Source organism: Rhodnius prolixus, unplaced genomic scaffold, assembly GCF_049639745.1.
Source record: "Rhodnius prolixus isolate KJV_2025 unplaced genomic scaffold, Rpr scaffold_2, whole genome shotgun sequence".
Lineage (NCBI taxonomy): Eukaryota > Metazoa > Arthropoda > Insecta > Hemiptera > Reduviidae > Rhodnius > Rhodnius prolixus.
Genome location: NW_027411592.1, coordinates 38,525,782 through 38,550,913, shown reverse-complemented (window position 1 = coordinate 38,550,913; position 25,132 = coordinate 38,525,782). Strand labels below are relative to the sequence as shown.

Here is a 25,132-nt window from a genome sequence, read left to right as displayed (position 1 = left end):
ACGAAGTAGTAATTAAATATTAGCAGCACACCTGTGCAGCATGTTGAGACACTTTAGCTAGTATAAGTCCATAATATAAATCCAAGCTGGATCCCACTAGCCTAGTTGCGACTTTCTTGTGAACTTTAGTAGAACGTTAGTTCTCGGTTATTTCCCCTCTATTGCTATTAACCAATGAACAATGTGTAGGATTTACCCCGACAGGAACATGCTGCCGTAACTAATCAGACTGGTGCGGCTTACTGAGATATATGTAAATCTTTGCAACCTACTAGACTTATCCGTTGTTTGCTCTTCTAATAAACTATCCAACTAACATCCAGTTAGTTATTAGTTTGTTGTCAATTATGGTGATAATATCTTAAAATGTTTTAAAAATGTTGGTTTCATCATATTAATAAATATATTAACATATATTTATTAATTTTCTGTAAAATTCATGCGAAGATTATCAAATAAGAAAACGAAAAGTAATTTTTAAAATTCAGCCCCTTTACTCTAGCATTCTCCGGCTCTGCGAAAGACTTTCCCTTCTGTGCGAGCGTCTTCATGCCGATAATCAAAGCACCACTTTTCCGAATAACTCTGGTATTCATTTTGTGATGCATAATTCGTAATTAATTTTTTTTTAATGATTTAAGGTGCGTCAACATCTCAGGTTATTTGGCGCCCGGAGCCTTTTTCAGTGCTCTGCCGGCCTCCGGACAGTATTCTTTCGTTACAGACAACAGTGAGCTGTAAAAAGCTCCTAGGAAGAGATAATCTAAGGGTCAGCAGCTGGATTCGAACATGGGACCTCCGCGTGGGAATCCAATACGCTAACCGCATAGCTAATCCGTTCTCTCATAATTCGTTTTTTTTTTTGGCGCATCGACGTCTGTGGCCATTAGCGCCTGCTACACATTTTCTTTTCTTATTCAAAGGCCACTAGAGCTGGGAAGGTACCCTATTGTCCTATCAGGCTGCCACACACATATCTTGCTCAGCAAGGCAGGGTGGAGCCTAGGCAAACGGAAGCAGACCGCGCTCCCCTCTTACATCATCGGTCTAGCCGACGAGGGGGAATGCGGTTTCGCCGATGGTACCATCCCTTATGTTCACAAGTTGACATTTTCTAAAATTCATGCAATTAAAAGTACTTTGGGTTTTGCTTTAACAATTATAAACATGTGTGTAAGACTTATATAGTAGTATATGACATATGTAACAACGACTTAATCTAGTTCATGTACGAGGGTCGTTTGAAAAGTCCGTGCAAAAATAAAAACTACTTAATTTTTTGGGGTAAACCTTTTTTATTTTTCAACATAGTCTCCTTTTAGGCTTATACACTTCGTCCAACGCTGCTCTAGTTTGTTGATCCCCTCCGAATAATAGGATTTGTCCAAGTCTGAAAAATAGCCATTCGTTTCTGCAATCACCTCCTCGTTTGAATAAAATCTTTTTCCCGCCAGCCATTTCTTCATATTAGGGAACAAATAGTAGTCCGAGGGAGCCAAGTCTGGAGAATAGGGGGGATGTGAAACGAGTTGGAACCCTATTTCCATTAATTTTGCGACCACAACTGCTGAGGTGTGAGCTGGTGCGTTGTCGTGATGGAAAAGGACTTTTTTGTGGGCCAATCGTGGGCGTTTTTCTTGCAGCTCGGTTTTCAAACGGTCCAATAACGATGAATAATATACACCTGTAATAGTTTTACCCTTTTCCAGATAGTCGATGAGGATTATTCCTTGCGAATCCCAAAAGACAGTCGCCATAATCTTTCCGGCCGAAGGAACGGTCTTCGCTTTTTTTGGCGCAGATTCCCCCTTGCTAACCCATTGTTTAGATTGTTCTTTGGTCTCAGAAGTGTAGTGATGTATCCATGTTTCATCCACAGTGACGAAACGACGCTTAAAGTCCTGCGGATTCTTCTGGAACAGCTGCAAACCGTCCTTGCAACACTTCACACGATTTCGTTTTTGGTCAAGCGTGAGCAATCGCGGCACCCATCTTGCGGATAGCTTTGTCATGTCCAAATGTTGATGCAAAATATTATGTACCCGTTCATTCGAGATGCCCACAGCACTAGCAATCTCACGCACCTTCACTCTTCTGTCATCCATCACCATATCATGGATTTTATCAATGATTTCTGGAGTAGTAACCTGAACAGGGCGTCCAGAACGTTCAGCGTCACTGCCCATATGGCCACTCCGAAAATTTTGAAACCACTTATAAACTGTTCTAATCGAAGGTGCAGAGTCACCATAATGTTTATCAAGCTTCTCTTTAGTCTCCTCAGGCGTTTTGCCTTTCATAAAGTAGTGTTTAATCAACACACGAAATTCTTTTTCGTCCATTTTTTGAAAATCACTCGACTTCCTCGATTCAAACGAATGCCAAACACAAAGAAATAGACCGATCTGGCTGAAACTTGGTGTGTGTTCTTCCAAGAGATGCTACTAACTAAACATAACCTCGATACGCACCAGTGGTGCTACCTCTCTGACTTTGCACGGACTTTTCAAACGACCCTCGTATATAGACTATCCTAAGGAGGCTATTTCGTAGAATAACTCAAGTGTGCAGTACTTTTAACAAATGTTCCTGCACACTCTAAAAGTGACCTAATCCTAAATGAATTTAAATCTAAGGGGGGTTGAAATACTTTTATAAATTTCTTTCAACCCCGGATTAAAAGCCTAAATCTAACAGTCATACCAACATTCTCGCAATAAATACACGTACACTGATAAAATCATTCATCCTAATAAATACGTTCACGCTAATAAATACATTCACGCCTATAAATACATTTACATCAATAGCAATCTCGCAGATAAATACTTTCACGCCAATAAATACACTCACGCTATTAAAAACAATATACTACTCATTCACACAAGAGGAAAGTACTCGATATTCCTTTCCCCTTTAAAAGAACTAAACTACAAACTAACCTAATCTATACCTAAATTTTATCATAATAATTTATATTTTTTAAGAAATCAAATAGCCTCCTTACATAAGGAGAACCCTCTTGGAGAATTGCGCGCTGGTCATGTGGCAGGCCAGCTCTTTCTCTTTGGCTACGCAGTGCCTGACACCCTTCCAACACGTGCGACACTGTCAGCCTTTCTCGGCATCGTGGGCACCTCGGCCTTCTTTCGGCAATAAGGAGGTACCCATGTGTCACACGTGTATGCCCAATCCTTAGCCTCGTTAAAATTACTGATTCATGCCGCGGGTAGTTCTCGACTTTAGCATTTCGCACACATGGTTTAAATTCTTTAAGTTTTTCATCAATATTATCCCACTGACTTTGCCACTTTCTATTTATAATATTTTTCATATACATAATTCGTTATTATTATTATTATTATTATTATAAGTTATTAACCATTACGAAACAGATCACTGCATTTTTAATGGAAATGTGTAATAAATTACTAAAATCCTTATTTTATTTATCCTTATAAATAAAATGAAATGAATAAAAAATGTAGTCTGAATTTTGAGTTAAGATTGCAAAATAATAGGAAAAATCAGAAAGTTTCGTCTAGTTAGCCGGAATTAATAGAGATTTCCGCTTCAGTGAATGAATAAACAAAACAAATGGTATGTATACAACATGGTCTCTTGAATTTTGTGTTACGATTGCCAAATTAATCCAAAAAAAATTTGGAATTCTCGCCTAGTTTGACCGGATGTGTTAGGATTTCTGCTTCAAAAGTATTCATAATTAAGCCAGAGGTAGAAAGTATACTCAGCAGAGCCGGCGTCAGCACCAGGCTTATCCGGGCAAGTGCCAAGACCCAGATCACGAATCAAAAAGTTGAATCAACAAAGCCCAAGGTTTTAAACAGAATGACTGCCAAAGAAGACGACGGCTAATTTTCAGAATAGCGACCGAGGGCGTGGCCTATTTATTTAGATCGTTTTATTTACTGTGTAATTTTTAATCTAGTTGGCTGTGGCCACATGATTTCCTCAATAAAGCTAGTGTCGGCCTTGAATGTATCACAGCTGAGACATCATTTAAATTTCTTTTCAGCACCAAGATAAGGAAAGTTCATTCTAGGAACCAATTTTGGAATATCTCTTACTACTCATCCATGAAATATAGGAACAAAGTTTTTGAGAGATAGTATGTTCTGGTGAGTGTAAACTCATGTTTTATTCATAAGTGCTACCAAACATAGAAATAAATAGATGTCAGAGAAAATTGCGACAAAGTTTATAAAAATATGATATCAAAAATAAAATATCGCAGTAATATAAAATATTTTAAATTAATTCAAAAAGTTAATAAAATATAGTAGTTTTCTAAGCAATGGCCTATATTTGAAAAATATTTCATTTGAAACAGCAAATAATGAAAGTTTATCACTAACTTTGTATACCTGATGTTGGAAGCTTTAAAGCACGGCTAGTGTATAGAGTATTCCCAAGGTAGATTAATGGATTAGTTAGAAAGTTTACTGGTTACTTACTGCTTTTATGTATAATCCGTGTTTAGATAATGTAGCCGAGTCTGAAACTGTTAAGCATCAATAAATTTATAGCAGATAGCAATTTTCATACCGAATGGTTTATTCAAGAAATAAAAACATTTTAACTTAATTTTTCTTACTTTTAAGATTGAAAATTGACAAATGTCTGCTTTCAGATTTTCAAAAAGGAATTTCCGTCTGAAGTAATAATTTCGAAGTCTCTCTAAAGGAGAAGGTTAGGTTAAAGAAGGTTATTCTTAGCGAGTTCTCTGCTACCAAAACAATTCCTTTAATTTTTAATTAAAATTCACTTATATATTTTTGTTCTTCTTTATTTAAAAAAAAAGAAAAGCCAATTCAAGGCAATGGAGATGAAATTTTTGTAAATAGTATAAAATAAAACAAATAGAGAAGACACTAAATAGGTACATGCTCTCTCTGTTAGAGCCTGTCGCTTCTTCCAAGGAGTGCCTGCGTTACAAGGACGCTACTAGCTACTGGCTAAACGCCAAAGAGTCACTAGTTGGAAAAAAAAGGAGCTGCTGGTGTAGGAAAAATAAATAAATTTACCTTACTACAAGTATTCTTTTTGATTGTAGCCTAGCCTAAACTCTCCAAATTCCAAAAACGTATTGAAGTATTTCTAGAAACATGTTTTGCGGTAGCAGATTACGTTCGAAAATCTCGAAAACTATTAGATCTGGGTTGTTGCAAAACAAATTAAAGTTATAAAGGAGGATTTGCCCTATATTTTAAAGAAAATTTGGGAATTTTATCTTTTATAGAAGAGGAGAAAAAAATTGTCAAAGTTGGGTGTTTTTCAACGTTAAGCTTTTTCGTGCAGTTTTTGACGATCAACCCTTATACAACTGTCCTACCGGACAGTTTTAATCTTACTAGACGTCTAAACACGTTACTGAAACAATGAACCAAATACAAAATAATAATAATAATAAACAAATGGGGAGGGATTAGCTATGTTGTTAGCGTACTCGATTCCCACGCGGAGGTCCCGGGTTCGAATCCAGCTGCTAACCCTTAGATTTTCTCTTCCTAGGAGCTTCTTACAGCTCACTGTCCGGTGATGGACAGTGTTGTCTGTAACGAGAGAACACTGTCCGGAGGCCGGCAGTGCACTGAAATAAGCTCCAGGCGCCAATAACCTTAGATGTTGACGCGCCTTAAATCATGAAAAAAAAAATAAAATAAAAATAATAATAATAAACAAATAAATTTAAATTAAAAACCATCAAATATTTAAATCTATTTTTAAAAAAACGCCAGGCTGCACAGTCTGCTTTTACATCTATCCTCGACTAACAATATAAAGCTTACCGAAGTGTTTACCAAAGTTCCTTTTTAGTTGCTATTTTCACTTGCATGCAGAAACGGTTAGCCCAGCGTTTCCCTAACTTTTTTGACCGCGGCCCGGTACGAAATTTTAATTTTTTTCGCGACCCACCTTATAAAAAAACATTTATTTTCAAAACAAATTTTATTTTTTAATAAAACCGTGTATGGAGAAGACCTGGTGAGCGCTATGCTTCATGTACCATGCGAGAATCCCAACCTTTTCAAAGGCAGCCAATTATGGTATGAGGTGGAATCAACATCCAAGCCCGTACCAAACTAATTACTATAGAGAATGGATCTTTGACTGCTCGACGGTACATTGCAGAGATTCTTTAGGAAGCTGTGGTCCCATTTGCTCCATTTATTGGGGATAACTTCGTGTTAATGCAGGATAATGCTCGACCGCATGTTGCTCGAATTGTTACCCATTACTTGGAGGATGTTTCAATTACTACAATGAATTGGCCAGCACGTTCTCCAGACATGAATCCCATTGAAAACTTATGGGACATGTTAAAGAGACACCTCAGGCAACTTCCGTCACCCCCAACAAATGTTATCAGCTACAAACTGCTGTTGGTGAGTTATGGGATGCTGTTTCACAAGATGAAATTCAATCGCTTATTTACTCGATGCCTAGGAGACTGGAAGCCATCCGAAGGGCCAGAGGAGGTAATAATCAACAAGGCATTAAAATTAACTTATTCAGTAAATTATTACATGCGTTATAATTAATACATAGATAAAAAATTGGAATTAAACGAATAAATACAAATGTGCGGCTTTTTTTATTATAAATATGTGACCGGTTTTTTTTGTCACTGAGTGTATAACAAAAACATAAGTAATTAAAGACAATCCATTATCTTCATTTAAAACTTAAAGTAAATTTTGTTTTACATATTTTGACCTTAGTGCGAAGGATGATGTTGTTTTTCATCACATAGTAATTTCAAATTAGGACTTAATGATGTTAATTTTATTCTCAAATTAGGTTCGACATCCAATCTGTTTCGATACTTATTTTTTAAGTACACCAAGACTGAGAACGCAGTTTCACACGTATAAGAGGATAGTGGTGACAAAAGGCATTAAAAATTGTATCGCTTTTTGGCTTACGCTTGGATATTCCTTTTGACAGCGCAACCAAAAAGTTTCAAACACTTTTTTAAGATCGGTGTCGCATGAAATTTCAATTAAATTATCAACTTCTTGTTCACTAAGATTAAGCATTTCTTCCTTTTCAATATCGACAGAAGGCACTGAATGACGAATCGAAATCAGCCAATCAGAACATCCGAATTTAAACGGTCCGGTAGGAAACGGTGGTAAAGGGTTGCCACCTGCAGTACTTGAAAAAGTTTCGAAAAATATTAAATTTAGAGCAAAATGATATAGATATTTTGTGTTTTTCTGCGACCCGGTGCCGGGTCGTGACCCACACTTTGGGAAACGCTGGGATAGCCCACTTCCTCAGAGATCTTGGTGGGGGCCTGCGGGTATCCCAGCCTAACAACACAAATACAAAATGGGCAACAGATATAGATGGGTATCTATTTGAGTCTAGCTCATGGATTCCAAAACTTTCTTCGCCTACTGTCGCCTTTTCTATAAAAAGTTACTCCTTCGTCCCTCCAAATGTATTTTTTATAAGCAACAAGTAAAGCGAAGATACTAGATTTAAGTAGGAACTAAACACGAATATCTAGAGAGATTTAGTTGCAAATAAAACCCCATGGTACAAAAGAACTGAATTATTTAAAGTTCTTTAGGTGTAAAAAAACATGTCAGTTCTTGGGGTTAAAGAAAGTTTTCTAGAAGAGGCTAGAGAAAGTTTTCTCTGATATCTAGAAAGTTTTTTCAGAGTGTTTTCATTCAAAAATGTCAGCTTTCTTTTTGTTTTAATCTTGGTTTAAAAAACGGCCGTAGAATAAAGCAAAAAAAACGTAGCTACAGTTGGGACTCGAACTGTTGATCTCCTACTTACTAGTTTGCACACATTAACATTACTCCAATTTTAATTTCGAAATCAAATTTCAAGGAACTTTTTTATTATTAAAATGCGAAATATTTAAATAAGTTGTTGCATATTTTTTTTAGCTACATTTAAATCTATCAACACAAACTTGCAATGAGAATCGCATTATCTTTGTCAGAAAGCAAAAAAATATTATACAGTCGACTCTCGATAATTCGAACCTCGATAATTCGAATTTTTCGATAATTCAAACTCTACAGCTGCTAACTTCAGTAAATCGAAAAAATTCAGTGTATTTAGATACGCTTGATAACTCGAAATCCGTTTCCTAACAACAGGGGGAGAGAAGGCTCTATAATTCGAATTTTCCCTAGTAATGTTTACTTCTCATTTTCCGCTTATTGTTCATTTCCTGCGTAATGTTTCCCTCCTTTCAGCCCAGTTTAACTTTCCAATTCTCTTTCCTAGTTTTTCACGATGGGAAGTTCGCCTCCCTTACTGTGTCCGGCAAAAAAAAAGTTATGGCGGCCGCGAAAAGTGGTTCGAAAAAAAAAGATACCGCCAAAACTTTCAATATTCCACCATCAACGCTTTCTACAATTCTAAGTCACTGTCTAAGTCAAGCCACATTGAAACAAAAAACTGTTCTTCATTTTTTTAATTAGGTACATATGTGTATTATTATTTATTGAAATGTTAATACATATGTAATTTTTTTGTTCTTTTTTGTCGTTTTCATTATTTTTACTATTTTACCTGAGGCTGTAAATGTCTAAAACTTAGGTAAGCTCATACGTATTTTCAATATACGTATTTACATACATATATACATAATAAAAACTCTTAATAATTCGATTTTTTTCCCCCTTCTTGATAATTCAAACTTCTTGATAATTCGAAGTCTCGATAATTCGAATTTTTCTTGTAGTCCCTTGGATTTCGATTTATCGAGAGTCGACTGTATTTATCTCGAATTAGGATCGATAATATGATAAACCTTTCTATACACGAAGTTTTTAATCTCCTCGGACTAATGAATCCTTTATGAGCGATCAAGTAAGGTAAAGATAGTAATGTAGGTAATTTACACTAACAACCAGAGAGATTTTGTGGCAAATAAATTATCTAGTAAGTTAAATAACTGAATTATTTAATAAAGTTATCATGGAATTACAAACTTAAAACAAGATTAAGTAATAACAAAATAGAATTTTCATTGCACCTAAACATTAAAAGTATTTTAGTAGGGAACTTGGAGTAGTTATATTCTATATTCTAAGAATGTCTGCCTCTACTTTAGCCAAGTAATTTTACGTGACCACTTTTAACTATTTGTAATGGGTTTCTTTTTTATTTAATAATCTTATGATTGCGATAAATCAACAATTCACAAAATAACTTGAGGGGATTGTTGTTAATAACGTTTGAACTGCAGTCCTTAATTCAGCATGTAGTTCAGATTTCTGAATTTTTTAAACATAAATATTGATATCCAGATTTAAATTTTAAGTTACGTTTCTTATTTACTGTTCATTTTATCAATACAATTTTTTAATTGTAGAAAGTTTGTTAAATTTTAAACACCGCTTAAGGATTTAGAATATAAATAGCAGTTCATTTTTTAAAGTTCATATCTTTGATTAAACTCTGAATGAAACCAACCAAATGCTAGTAACATAACTATATTGTGATAATTTTGGTAATATATTGTAATATAAATATTGTGGTAACATAATTGTTTTTCTTCATTTAATAAATTCAGAAACTGGCTGAAATTTAAGTATATACTTAGTTTACACAGAAGTTAGGTTACAAACGCAAAAATAACATTGTTTTATTGAATTAATTTCTTCAATTTGAAACTGCCTCTTCATTAAATTGTTGAATACCTCTGTTAAATAAGCTAAATAATGTTTTTTGAGTTAATCAAATAAGCTCGCATAGCATTATCAACTTTGTTTTCTAAAAAAAAAAAGTATAAAATCCATATCTTTTTGACAACCAGTGGACTTCAGTGTGGGACAACAAATTATTAAATTCTAACGAAAAGGCTTTCGCTTTAATGGCATTGTAATGATTTGTTCCCTTGCGTTCAGTAAGTTGTGTTAACTACGGAGGATTTAATTGATTTTTATTCGATTAGAGCCAATCAGCTGTACCGTTCCTCGATGAGAAAGATTTGAGTGAAAAATTACCCTGAGAGTATGGTGACATTTACGAAGACAACCATTGTTTCTTACAATGGTACTAGGTACAATCCGCTTTTAACAGAACAAAAAACAAAAAATTCGATTGGTAAATCGAAAAAGAGATTACTCGTCTAACAAGAGAACGCTACAACATTTTGATATCCCTAGTGGAATAAAGTTATTCAAGTAGTACAGATAAAAAGTGTGCATGAATTTTTATATTAATGAAGCAAGTATGGAATCCGACCCAGGTCAAACGATTAAAATTCCTCATAAAGAAATGCCATTTTACTGAAGGTATTTTCCACCCTTTTTATTGCTTTTATTTAAAAATAGCTCCTACAATGTTCTTTAAACTTAGTCTGTACGTACAAGTTTTATTTTAAACTTTTGCTAAATATATTCCAGCACTATCTTGTTTAAAAGACAGTTTTAATTGAAAAGAATTTTAGGTTTTGGTTTTAGACCGAAACAAGTAATTCATGAGAATCGGTTTACACGTTTAGGCACTACGTTGTTTATGAAAAAAGTAACAAGAAGTAGTCAATTTTTAAAAATACGAAATCTATAACATCTGGGTTGTTGCAAAAAAAATTACAGCTATAAAGGAGGATTTGCCATACATTATAATGAAAATTTGGAAATTTTATCTTTTATAGAAAAAAATAAAAAAATTGTCAAAGTTGTGTGTTTTTTCAATGTTACGCTTTTTCAGCACTTTTTGACGATCAACCTTTATACAACTGTCCTACCGGACAGTTTTAATTTCTAATAAAGAAGGATACATTAATTATAAGAATGTAATTGATCTGTAATTATTTTTTAAAAAGTAAAAAGCCCTTCAAGAAATGTAATTAAAGCATGTGTGTGGACGAAAATATGCACAAATGTAACATAAAAATATATTAATGTCTGTTAGAGGAAGACATACTAATCTAAGAATACAGCAAGAGTGAAGCAGAGATTTTATAGTGCCCCAAAACTCGTATAAACAGAACTAATTGTTTTCATAAACTTCCCTTCGAATGTTATATCGCCTTATCTAACATTATAACTTGAACTAATGTTGCTTCAACGTGGTTAATTAAAAATTAATTAACAACTATCAAATTAATTATTCACCTGCGCATCAACCGAATTTAGTAATGACTTCAGATCAAGCATTACTTCAATATGTACAAAGTCTACTTCAAGCCTCAAATTACTTTTTGATAGATAGGGTTAATTAGCCCCTTAAATTTCTGAACTATGCAATTTGCTTTAAATCATTGAAAAAAGAAACTTTTTTTTTTTTTTTTATTTGTTTATTAATTTTGCAACTGTATGCAGTACAATAAGCAAAAGTGATGAGTGAAAAGGGATGGCACAAATACACATGCACGTATATGCATATCCATACACATACGCGCACATGCATGTGCGCCAAGGGCGTGATTGGAGTGAACGACGACCATCCAGTGATGGAAGCCGTTAGTTTGCCAGATTGGCAAGCTTACACAGCAACCATCCTAGGAGGTCGGCGTTGTGTTGAGATGGTCGCGTGGCCACCGCCGCTTTAGTCTGCGTTGAGGGTTAGAAAGAAGTGTTGTGGTAGACATGTTGTGGATCAGAGGGTTGTAGTGATCGTGTAGATTTGAATGGAGTTTTGTGTATCGAGTTTGGGCTATTTCAGAAACGAGAGGAATATTGAGATCAGAGTGTATAGTATGATTGGAGACGTAGAAGGGAGCGTTAACTATGGTTCTTAGAATTTTTTATTGTAAGGTCTGAAGTCGGTTGATGTTCGATTTTTTGGCACTTCCGTAAAGTTGTATTCCGTACGTCCATATTGGGGCAAGTAGATCGGTATATAGTGATCGTTTGTTTGTCAGGGTCAGTTTTGATCGTTTGTCGAGTAGTCTTTTCAACATTTTATACCTCAGATTGAGGTCAGTTCGTTTGAGTCTCGTGTGAGGGTTCCATGTTAGTCGTTTGTCAAGATGTAGTCCGAGATACCGTACTTGGTTAGAAATTGGTATAGAAGTATTGTGGAAGGAGAGAGGAGGGAGAGTTTTCTTGTTTAAGGTGAATACTATGTATTTAGACTTACATTCGTTCACTTTGATTCTCCACTTTTGCAGCCAAGGCTCGAGAAGATTTAGGTGTGATTGGAGTGCACGCCTTGCTATTACAGGATCTAGATGAGGAGAAAGAATTGCAGTGTCGTCGGCGAAAGTGAAAGTAATTGTAGTCGGGTGAGTTGGTAAGTCGGCAGTATAGAGAATATAAAGGAAGGGGGCTAGAATGCTTCCTTGAGGAACTCCAGCAAGTATTGGAAGGATAGGAGAAGAAGAAGAACCTTGTTTGACTTGGAAGAAACGGTCGGAGAGATAAGATTTAAGAATGAGATAAAAGGTAGAAGGCAGTAGGCGTTTGAGTTTATAAAGCAGTCCTGTGTGCCATACCCTGTCAAATGCCTGAGATATGTCAAGGAAGACACCCGGGCAGTACTGCTTTAATTCAAGGGAAGTAGCGATTACATCCACCACTCGATGTGCCTGGAGAACAGTCGAGTGGCAACTTCGAAAACCGAACTGATGGTCAGGAATGATATTTAAAGGGGCTATTTCAGTTTGGAGACGGAGTAGTAGAAGTTTTTCGAGGACTTTCCCCAAGATGGGTAGAAGAAAAAAGAAACTAATATAAAATAGGTTATTTTATATTACATGAAAGTGCTAAATATGCCATCAAAGTCGATTTAAAAGGGACTATTAGTACGCCTCATTAATAAGTAATTTATGCAGAATTCTGTCCCATATCACTTAGTCTTGCAGAGTATTTCCCTTTTAAAGAAAACTTCCGAATGAATTTCCGCTGAATTTTTATCCTTCTGCCAAGACTATTAAACTATCAGGCCCATTACAACCAGCCACTGATGGACAGGAGAAAAGAAGGATCGGACTATTTAGTCAGTGCTTAAATTTGTAAACTGCAATAACACGGATACAAATCGAAGTTTTTGATAGTTTACCATCATGGTGTGAGCCTCCGTAGTCTCATTTTTAGTACGATTCATACGAAGCCGTTTGGTTTTTGGAAAGAGAACGGAGAAACCTCCGAAAAGACGAAGTACTCGGTCATTTATTTAGTGAATAGGGATGCTAATAAATAGGAAAAATAGAAATTTGTAAAGGCAGTTAGAAATCGAAAATTCCATTATGAGTTTCAAAGGTCATACGCATTGGCGACATTTAGTCCAGCTACGGAAGGTGGATCCTGAAATGCTGAAGAAGTAGTTGATGCATTTAGAATAGAGGTTTGATATACATAGGAGCGACATATGTTTAAATGGGACGATTGTCTTTTTGTTTTAAATACTAGTTGAGTATTAAATGTGTATTTGTAGCAACAATAAACTGTTATTGTATTATTTTTCTGGCGCATCGACTTTTTGGCTCTTCTGTGACAATCCGAGGCCACTGAAGCTAGGACCTGTGGCCTTATAGATTCCAAATGTAATACCTATCAAATATAATCTATTGTATTTTTTTCTCTTCGGCGCATCAACTGCTTTAGTCATTAGCGCCAATCTATTATATTATTGCAGAAGATTTATTACGAACCTATAAAATTTTCTTCAAGTATTTTATCAGTTCTAGCCAATCATTGCAACAACATACCCAAGGAAAAGGTAATTCAAATACTGTATGTGACTTTGTGGATTTTTTAAATTGTTATTAATAAATTAGTGTGAAGTAATTATATAGATTTCCTTAATAGATATCATTATGTACATACCTGGATTTACTTAATTTATTTATAAGTAATGTCTATTTTTTCAGATGCGGATGGTGGCGACTAGCAAACATACTTTACTATAAATTTCTCATAATAGCCATCTAACACAATCCAAGGCCTAGACCGGTAATCAAACCCTGCAAACACACTACATTTTAGTTTTATGAGCCTCGCCTCTAACGCTCGGCTGCCGAGGCGCCTGACATGTTTTTAAATACTCATATTGAATTTACAAAAATAGTAAGTAATCTCTCAAACCATTAGAGCCTTTAATTTCTCTTACATTGTTAAGCTTAAAATTTTGTATATCGTTATTTTTCAGTCCTATACAATATTTTCAAAACCCACTTCAATCTTTTTTTTTTTTTCATTTGGCTGAAAAATTTATTATAGAAAGTTCTGCGATTCTCTTGGAACTGCACTTCAGAGGCACTTCTAACAGGTCATGTGGCTGCAGGTACGGATCTACTTCTATTTACTATAAAATTAATTAAATATTTCTTACAGGTTCATAGTTTTAAAAAACTTTTAAAATATATAAAATTCTGATAAGAGAACTTTGTAAGTTACCACTTCATCCTAAATGACTACAGTACTTCTGCTCTTACAAAACCTTATATTCTTTCTTTTCGGTTTTCATTAGTTTCAACCATTTTAAGTAAGTGGAGTGAATCCACGTAATTTCATAGGATAATACGCAATTATCTATTAAATGAGATCCAACCAGAGTTGTCGGTTGCATGCAGTCGCGATAGAGGTCTCTGATATAGAGTTAGAATAGCTTTGAAGCTGAGATAATCAGATTCGTGTTGGTAATATTATCGTAGAGTGGCGCTCAAAGGATGAAAGCTATTTGTAGTGTAACCACATGTAAAGAGAACTACAGGAAGATAATAGTGCTTCTTGACTATCAGTCAAAACGAACGGTTTAAAAGGAATACAAGGTTAGAAATTAGATTTTAAAGAAATTGCCAGTATTCTATTTTATTTTTCTTCCCTTAATTGAAGTGAATTAAAAAATTGAGGAAAATGAATGAAGATTATAAAGATCTAGTGAATAGTTATAGTAATTCTGAGAGTTAGTGGAAAGGCCAAAGATTTCCGTTCAATAATTTTTCTAAAGTTTATTCTTTAATACATAATATTTCAAAGAAAATAAGTTTGATCTAGATACGCTTACCAAGATACAAATAAAAGGTCATTGGGGCATTTTTTGTAACAATTGAACTCAGATATTACCTCCATATATTGCACAATCAATTTCAAATTCAACAAAAGCTCCAGAGCAGCATTCTGCCTCTAGCAATGAGTCTTCTTTAGTTAATCAGGATATTCTTTGGATCTGAATAGATAGATGTATTTTAATGTGTTAGTAAAGTAATCGCCCACCCTTGTTGTGCAAACAAAGAACCAAAGTGACTCTAGGTTTGGGCAGAAATCAGATCACTCTGATTACAGGCCTATTCACAGGGCACGGAATGTTCAGGAAGTACCTGCACAAAGTAAGGCTTATTAGATCGGAACCGTTGTGCAGATTGTACCAGGAAGAGGAAGAATTGTCCTCTCACCTGTTTTTTTTTTTTTTTTTTTGGGCGCATCAACAGCTGAGGTCATTAGCGCCCGGAGCTTTTTCCAGTGCACTGCCGGCCTCCGGACAGTGTTCTCTCGTTACAGACAACACTGTCCATCACCGGACAGTGAGCTGTAAGAAGCTCCTAGGAAGAGAAAATCTAAGGGTCAGCTGCTGGATTCGAACCCGGGACCTCCGCGTGGGAGTCCAGTATGCTAACCTCATAGCTAATCCCTTCCCTCCTCTCACCTGTTATTGCCAAATTGCCTTTGGTACCTTGAGACCAAAGGAGATTATAGCGCAGAAGGAACTGGTAGGGAAAGCCCTCAACCTATTTAGAAGGGGAGGTTTCATCTATTAGACTCAAAAGGGGAAGGCTCAATAAGCCTCTTGGTGGCTTCGGTGCCGTGGGGCATGGGTCCCGTCCCGTCGGGGGGGGGGAAGTAATCGCCTATTTAACTCATCGCAACTACCAATTAGGTGTCATGGACGGGTGTTGCATTTTAATATTTTATAGTTATTTATTTAAAATGTTGGTTATATTTGTTTAATACTGATTCAGGTAATTGAAGGGCTGCAGTTGATATTAGTGTGATGTGTCAGGAGGACAAGCCCAAAAATGAGTAACATCCATATTAACAGAAAATTTAACATGAAATTTTTTTTTTTGATTGTTAATAAATCAAATATGATTTAAAAAAAAAAATCCGAGCACAAAGTTGTTGAATTTTGTTCTTTAATAAACCTATTTCTTCTCTGGGTCGAACAAAATTGTGAGATCTTGAAACTCACAGGTTATATATATAGTCTACAGCTTTACAATGCCCATGGGTGAAGAAGAGTTCCTTATTATTATTATTATAACCTTTATTTAAATAAATACAATTGTACAAAAGTGTTAAGTGCACAAGGTATACAGCATGGCCAATGCCGTCTGCTGGAGTAACTGCTTATAGAAAATAAATGAAAAATACATTCAGATACACGAATTACTAAGATATTTTAAGAATGTTATATTAATACACTAATGAGAACAAAAAGAGAGGGGAATAAAGAGATAATTATACAATTATAAAATGAGAAAATAGAAGATACTTGGAGAGTAAAAATAAAAAATAAAAAATGGGTTATACCAAAAGATTTTCAATTCTTCTCTGACAAAGAAAATAAACTAAATATGTATACTAAAGAAAATTAATAATTGAGACGCTTTAATCTGTAGTTCCAGGCTAGTTTAGCAAACGTAATGACGGATCTACAATCCGGAGAAGAAAGAAGATTAACTATGTGATGACCTGTAACACCAGATTTCCCTAAACACTGAGATCGAAGCTCCGTTAATAACGGACAATCAATCAAGAAGTGAAAAAGGTCTTCTTGGGCACTTTGGGAGCAAAGAGAGCACAGCTTCTGAGAGTCCGCTTTTTCAATCCAAGGAACACAACTCAAGGGTAATAATTCCCCTCTGAGTTTAAAAAGCCAACGCATGTCACTCAACAGCAACTTGCTTTTTGCTTTTTCACCGAAGAACAGTCCAAATTGAGAACTAACGTCCACCAGTGTTCTGTACAAAAGAAAGCGTTCTGTACCTCTGGCCCGCCTAAGAGACTCCTCTTGACAACTGTCTTTAATTTTTATGAGGATATCTGATTGATATTTTTGCCAGTTATCAAAATTACTCAATGAGAAATTTACCTCGGGCGAATACTTCTGAGCCAGTGCTGCCCATTGTCTAAAGAAACCCACATTTTCCATGATAAGTTCCATAGCTACAATACGTGGGAGACGAAACTCCGGAAGAGATAAAATTTTATTACAGTAATTAAAATGTAATCTCAAGGTGTGCAGGAAGAGAGGATCTATTGCAGTTTCTATATGAAGCATATAAGAAGGGGTGGAAGAAGGTAAAGAAAAGAGCTTCTTAAGAAAATATCTTTGAAATTTATCGAGAAGGTCAAAATTCTGAAAACCCCAGATCTGAGCTCCGTAGCAAACTATGGTTCTCGAGACCGAATTAAATAGCTGATATTTCATACCAAGGGGGACCTCATTCTGACAGATAAAGGACGACCAGACTTTGTTTATTCCAACCTTAGCCGCTGAGATTTTTTCACTAAAATGGCTGTTTAAGGAGAGACTGGACTTTAAGAGGATCCCTAAATATCTATATTGATTAATAACCTCAATTTTCTGGCCCTGAAAGAACCAACGTTCTCTAGCAGCTAGTCGGCCACCTTTTCTAAAAACAACTATCTTAGATTTGTTTGCGTTTAAAGAGAGGCCCCATCTTTGGCAATAAGCCTCGGTGATATTAATGTTTCTTTGCAAAAGAACAGGATTTTCAGAAATGAGTACGACGTCATCTGCATACAACAAAATGTTAATTTTAGTTTTTCCAACCCTCACACCGCCCTCTAGATCTCTCGACAGGTCATCTATAAAAATGGAGAAGAGGATCGGACTGAGGAGACAGCCCTGTCTAACTCCACTAGTGATTGCAAAAAACTCCGTTATACCCTCCCTACCTCGGACTGCCGCCTGCGCAGCGGAATACAAATTTCTCAGTACTCGATTGAATTTGGAAGATACACCCAGGTTATACAGTTTGTAAATTAAAGAAGGATGATCTACACAATCGAAGGCAGCTCTAAAATCTATAAAATAACAGTAGAGTTTATGTCTTGGTTTAAGAAAGGTCAGATTTACTAAGTTAATTAATATGAATATATTATCCAAAACTGAGTACCCGCACCGAAATCCAGATTGGAATTCACTTAATAAGTTATTTTCTTTAACAAACAATTCTAATCGATTTAAGAGAAGTCCTGTAAATATTTTAGATATGGTGTTTAAACACGAAATGCCCCTGTAATTTGATACATCATTGACATTACCTTTTTTAAAAATGGGGAAAATTAAAGATTCACTGAAGGATTTTGGGACTGAACCTGTATCATAAATGTAATTAAATAATGAGATCAGTTCATCCAAAAATATGGGGGGTGCATTTTTGTAGAACTCATATGTTATTCCGTCATAACCTGGAGCCTTATTAGATTTACATTTGTATAATACCAATAATAATTCATCAGTACTGAACGGCGAGTCGAGACAGTCAGAATAAATACTGGGTTCAGCGTACAAGACCAACGGAGCCCGGGTAGAGGGGTCCAACAAACTCTGAAAATGAACATACCAAGCATTCATATTTATATCCGCGCCACATATAAAACTTCTTTGCTTGAATTGGTTAATTAATTGCCAGATCCGCTTGGAATCTCTAGCCTTTTGCAATTGAACTTGAATCGACGCGAAGTACTCATTCTTCCTGTCCACACAGAGTGTCTTGTAATCTTTAATTGCTTTACGATAAGCCACAATGGCCAAAGGAGAATTAGTTTTGCGGACTAGGTTCAATAATTTGAATACTCTTCTCCTTGCGTGCGCACAACTGTAATCGAACCATCGTTTTTTTTTAAAGGATCTTATGTAAGAAAGCTTGCAATTATTAGAATTAAAAGGGGCGGCAGCTTTGATAAAAGAAGTCAGTTGATTTACCCTGCACTGAGGGTCTGCTGGAAGATGGAAATTGACTGTAACCAGCTCAGACAGTTTCTGTTTGTAGATATCAGTATAGCTCTCATGCCAGACTAACTGGGGCAGCATTGGCAACACAACCGTATTGTCGTGACATGCGTCAGCGGTACAGCTAAGTGAAATACGTATGGGAAGGTGGTCGGAAAACGATTCCTGCAACACACTAAAATCACTGATTAAAGGAAGACAATTAAGAGAGATGCAACAGAGATCGATGACCGAACAGCCCATTCCGCCAATGAACGTAAACTCACCCTCCCGGTCACCAGGGTACCTCCCATTCAAGATCACTAGGCCACAGTCATCACATAGTTCAAGAAATTTCGTTCCATTATAATTCAATACCTTATCTTTGGACTGCCTAACAGGACTGCATAAAACATCATCCAAGACAAGATCTTCTGGCAGAGATTGTGAATCAGAAATTCTAACATTAAAGTCACCTAAAAGAATTACATTTGTATTCGCTATTCCAGATAAAAAATTAGATAAACAGAAGAAATCGTCTTGCCATTTCGAAGGATTCAAATAAACTGGAACTATTAACATATAAAAATTTTGCTTACTAAAAGATATTACCACTCTTTCATTAACTTTTACAAAACTAAAACCTTTTTCTAAGATATTAGAACGTATACCAATTAATATCCCCCCACTAGCACGCCCAAATTTAGATGATTTAATTGCAGGTATCCACATCAATTTATAATTTAGGAAAAATTGTGAAAAATAACTAACACTATCCTTTACAACATAAGTTTCAAATAAACAAAATATTTGATGATTATTAAGAAGATTCATAAAATAAGAGTCGGTTACTTTACCTTTTAAGCCTGCAACATTATAAGATAATATACTATAATTACTTAATGTAGATTTAAAGTTTGTTGAAGACTTCCAGCAGACGGTCCTGTCTCAGGACGGTTGGAGAGTCGAAGTAGATGGTAATGTCGGTGGAGGACCAAGTGCAGTGGTAGATTGTTGCTTGAAGTAATCCCTTGGCAGGCGATTCTCAGTTACGGCGGAAATGAAATCGCTCAGATCCAGGCCGGTAATTTCACGTAATCTTGGAAGACCATCTTGATTTTTATAGCACAGACCAGTCATTTGACGCCAGGTGAAAAGATGGCCTTCTACAATTAAGTTATCGCTTCTCAGAGATACTTTAAGGGTTTTGCCAAGTCTAAACAACTCCTTACGAACTAACAAGAGTTTCGTTCTTTTCTTTCTGGTCGCATCCGGGAGGTCTTGATGTATAGCAAAACCAGTATTGTTTAGGTTCTTCGAGGCGGCAAGAATAGCTAGTTTATCTTGAAAACGACTAAAAGTCACCAATAAAGGAGGGTTCGAAGTTTGTTGATGGCCCAAAGCAAATGCATGAATATTTTCAACGTTAATTTTCACATGAAGAAGCTCTTCACAAAATTTTGAAACATTTTCAGAATAGCTACTAGTCGACTTAGAAGCGTTTATAACACCCCAGAATATCAAATTGTTTCGACGAGCTTTTTTGTCTAATTCTTCTAAAAGTTTTTCATTTTTACTGTTTGCTTCCTTCAATTGCTCAATATTTTCTTTTAATAATTTGTTTTCTTCTCTCATTAAACGATATTCTTCTCGTAACTCCTTAAAATCCTCTTTTGTTGCCAGATGCGCGAGTTTTTTATCCAAAAGAGCAGACAAAGTTTCCAAGTTTATAGTTACTTCCTTTGGCGAACCCATATTTTCTACAACAGAGACTCTGTTGGTGAGTTCGGGGGAGCTTCTAACTCTTTTAGATGTACTTGAGTCTTTTTGAATGTATACTCAGCTTTGTAGACAAACGAAAAGATTATTAAAAAGCCTTATTATCTAGTCAGAGTAACCAGAAAAAGAATTCCACTTTATATTTTTAATGTAACTAATTTTTCCCCTAATTTATTTTAAATTAGATGTATTTCAAAATGTATTATATTATTAGTCAAAGTAAATATTAAAAATATTTTTATGCAATTACGCTGTCAGTAAACAGAATCAAAGTACGTACACAAAGAGAGACAGTGAAACACAATCCCCACCACTCCCGAAATGTAGTGACTGGAGCGTTTGTTTAAATAAAACCAATTTAAACAAATTGACGTAATTACGAAACCACTCGATATTTTTTCTTCAAATTTTCTCACAGAAAGCAGATTCTATTAAAGAGTAATTGTACTGAATTTCACAAAAAACAAACTTCTCTAACTGAGGTTAAAAACCATAAAAACGAATTCACATTGCACATAGATGTTCACTCTATGACTGCTAGCAGCTAACAAAAAATCCGAGCACAAAGTTGTTGAATTTTGTTCTTTAATAAACCTATTTCTTCTCTGGGTCGAACAAAATTGTGAGATCTTGAAACTCACAGGTTATATATATAGTCTACAGCTTTACAATGCCCATGGGTGAAGAAGAGTTCCTTATTGATTTCATTGAAATAACAGATTGTCGAATGAACGTTTTGAGAGGTACCAGAGAAAAGTTTTTCTGCCCTGCTGATTCCTTGAAACTGGAAGGATTCTTGTCCGTAAAATATATTTCATTGAAGCTGCTCCAAGATATTCCTAAGGTACATTCTTGAAGAATGAAGAAGTTGTTTTTTGGCTTACATAAAACTGCATATAGATCACCCATAACAAAAGCAAGATCCAACTCAGCGGAATATTTAGCGGGCTAATATTTACAAATCGAGGTGGCAATAATAACATTTTACAGCGATGAATCCGTTACCCAGCAGAAATCGCAATGAAAATTATGTGCCAAGTTTTTATAAATATTTTTAAAACATCTCAGAAATCTTTTAAAACATTTTAATTTTTTTCAATAGGTCACGAAAAAATGCACGTTTCTTTGCTAAAAGTGAAAAAAAAAAAATTCGCTGACTTGGACCTTATTCCAAAATTAATTGCTAATTTTTATTTAATTTTAAGAAACTTGGCAACAAAAAGTTTCTTTAGGATCGAATATGAAACAGTAAAATTAAAATAACTGCTTCGTTAAAAGTAAGAATGAAGTTAATCATCAGATCGGGAAATAGAATGGAGTGAATAGAAGCCGATAGCGTGATGTGGTTGTGGGAAAGAGTATCCCGACTCTGTCTGCTGTTGAATAGAAGGCCGAGATCATGTCAAGCGTTGTTTCAGCATCCAGCAAGCAATACTAGCGTATTCTCTTTAAACCAGTACATTCCCCATGCCCAGTAAAGGAGAATAGAAGCGGCTCTTTCTATAAAAAAGAGAGACCAGTTCGCATTTATGCTGTCTTTATTCCAGTCTCTCTTCCATTTTCTTTCTCTTTCACAAAAACATCTCTCTAAATGCAAATCCACCAAATCACAATAATATAAATTGGCTTCATTTAGTGTTTGTTCACACTGTAAGAATAGTTCAGTATTTCCACCATCGGTAAAATTAATTTGAAAATAATAAAAAAAAGGAAGATGAAAAGAAAAAAGCCTAAACGCGCTTCAGCTAATGACTTCTCCATTTCTTCTTTAATCTTTTCATTTTAATGAAACTAGGAGAGACATTACCTCTGACTGAGGTAAAGATAATAGCTCCTAAAAACTGAATGCCCCTTTCTTATTTATCTAAGATCTCGGTCAGCAAAAGAAGAGTTTACATTTAAATGTCTTTATTTCAAAGGATGCAAGCGAAAGAAGATTAAAGTTGGAAGAGACACTTAAACGTCGCTACATCAAAGTTAAGCAGTCGCAATATTGACTTTCTTAAACTAAAAGTTCTTTTACATCCATAAAAGTTTTATTTTCTAAGTTCAATGTAAAAAAAAGTAAAGTAATGCCTATTTTTTCAGGAGGGCTTTAAGTTCAACTGCCAATTTTAAGTTCAATATTTATCATCACAGTTATTTCTTATCTCTTTTATAGACTTTGTACAAATATTCTAAAACTAAACTTTCCCGGAATCCGAACTAAAATATAGCCCTTAAATTTTTTACAAAGTATTTAAAATGGGAGAAAGCATTGGCTTGTTTATTTAATTGACTCATTAGATTACCCGATTGAAATTGGTTCCCTTCATCGAGAAAGTATTGAAATATTCTCCCGAAAAGAAAACATTTGAATATTTGGGAAGGATTTAGAGTCGTTCTCTATCATAGATAGCTGGCCCGAACACAGAATACATATTAACGCCCCTTATTCTATGAATATCTTTTCTAAAAATTGTCTTTTATGTTTTTTATATTCTGAAATAATGGTACAAAAATATGTATTTTGGTGAGGTTATTAAATGTTAATTAGATTTTTTTTTTATTAGCTCCATTGACCATTAGTTCTAGAATATCGTTCATTTTTTTTCATTAATTTTTATTCACATGAATAAACGTTAATTTGAATGAAACAATCTGATAATTATTGATAATTACATGGAACGTTATTCAACTTGAAAATTCAATTTGTAAAATAGGTAAACAAAGACACTTCTAAAAGCTTTATAGCAATATATAAAGAGCTGAATGGAATGGAAAGTAATACTGTTAACAAGACCTTGCATTAAAACATAAGAGAATAAATTACAAAGTAAGAAGCGTCTTAGTAACACTCACAATGAAAAGTAATACCATTTCAATTATATTCCCCAGCCATCAAGAAACAAATAAAATGAAAATGAATGAGTGAATGAATACCGGATTCCCGTCTTCCTGTCTCTCAAGGCTTTCTTTTATAGAATTAATCATTAAACAAATTCAGATTTAAATTGCTGATTGCCGATCAGTAGGAACAAAATGAGAAGTTTCATTTCGAAAGACAGCCTTTAACTAGATATTGTCTTACAACCAATACTCCTGGTTTATAAATACGGCTACGTTTTCTAAATCAAATTTTTTAAGCTGTTTTAATATAAATAATTGAAATGGCTAATTAGTAATTTAAGGATTTTGAGGAATTAGTAAAAATACATCTTTTACTTAGGCGCCACGTTAGCCGAGCGGTTAGAGGCGAAGCCCTCAAAACCAATATGTATTGTGGTACTGGGTTTGATTCCCGGTCTAGACCTGGAATTTTATTTAATGGTTAATAAAAGAAATTTACAGTAAAGTATGTTTGATATCCGTCTCCATTCGCGACACTTAATTGGTAGCTAGACGTAAAGCCTGCCTGAAAAAAAAGTAGTACCTTCTTTTTACATCTTTTACTTCAAGGAATGTTGATATTAGGAGGCATCGTAGCATCTCACCAAGTATCACTAAGATACTACCCTAAATATTCATTCAAAGCTTAATATTCATCAATATTAATGCCTAATAAAATTGGTACATTTGTAATTAAAATAGTATTTTAAAGCAAAAATGAGTATAAAAACTTCTTTATTTCTTTCTTCATTAAAGATTTATGAGATAGTGGCTCTAAGGCTTGTCCACTGTGATGGTCATTATTAATTGAGAAAGTGAACCAACCTCACGACAGTGGAGTAGCTGCAAGCTGTTTAGTGGTTTGAGGATTGCGTTCCCTATCCACACTGTCGTTCTCATTTATGCTACCTTACAAACAACCTCTAGGTTTATTCAGTAAACTGCTTGCTCATAGAGGTACCTATGTACACAGCATAAACATATGTATATTATGCATGGATATATACTTCCTACATTTAAATATTCATTAAACGCGATGATTAGTTGAATGGAAAATTAATTTTCAATAGTGTACAACATAATATACAATTTGAGACTGAAATTAAGTTTGTTTTAATCAAAAATAGATGAGATGAAAACAGCTGGAAGATACCTGCCTTCTACACTCTTTTTAAAGCCATGTACGCATAAGACAGATTTGAATTAGCCACAAATGCTAAGGGATAAGAACTTTTTAATGAATATAAAATTAGTATTACCTAGAAAGGGAAGAGGGATGTATTGGTAAGTCAGCCATGTAAGGGTATAAGAGAATCAAGAATATTTCTTTGCAAAGAAACTATATTAACTGTACTATATTAACTAACTTCGCTACATTAACTGCAAAGAAATAAGAAAGGTTAAGGAAATTGAAAACTACTCTCGTTCTAGTAAAATTTGAACTTAAGGAAATGAATTGATGGTAGTTATTCATAGTTTCTAATGTTCATAGTGAGTTCAGAAGCTTGGAAAGAGTAGTACAATCACAACATTACTTCAGTTCAATGTTGATTACAAGAGCCTCTTCTCTGGGTGCACT

The 25,132-nt window shown here is 34.9% G+C and overlaps 2 long non-coding RNA genes across 3 annotated transcripts; both read left to right on the top strand.

Moving 5' to 3' along the window:
• The first annotated feature begins 3,769 nt into the window (after positions 1-3,769).
• On the top strand, positions 3,770-5,053 carry LOC141449608 (uncharacterized). Its single transcript, XR_012455620.1, has 2 exons — positions 3,770-4,139; positions 4,652-5,053. It is a non-coding gene; the product is annotated as an uncharacterized lncRNA (long non-coding RNA).
• A 3,370-nt stretch (positions 5,054-8,423) lies between these two features.
• Positions 8,424-20,042, top strand: LOC141449607 (uncharacterized). 2 transcript variants are annotated; one of them, XR_012455618.1, is made up of 4 exons: positions 8,424-8,934; positions 13,817-14,012; positions 14,166-14,229; positions 15,905-20,042. It is a non-coding gene; the product is annotated as an uncharacterized lncRNA (long non-coding RNA). The 2 variants fall into 2 exon arrangements; XR_012455619.1 differs by having other exon boundaries at positions 14,095-14,229.
• Positions 20,043-25,132: the final 5,090 nt, after the last annotated feature.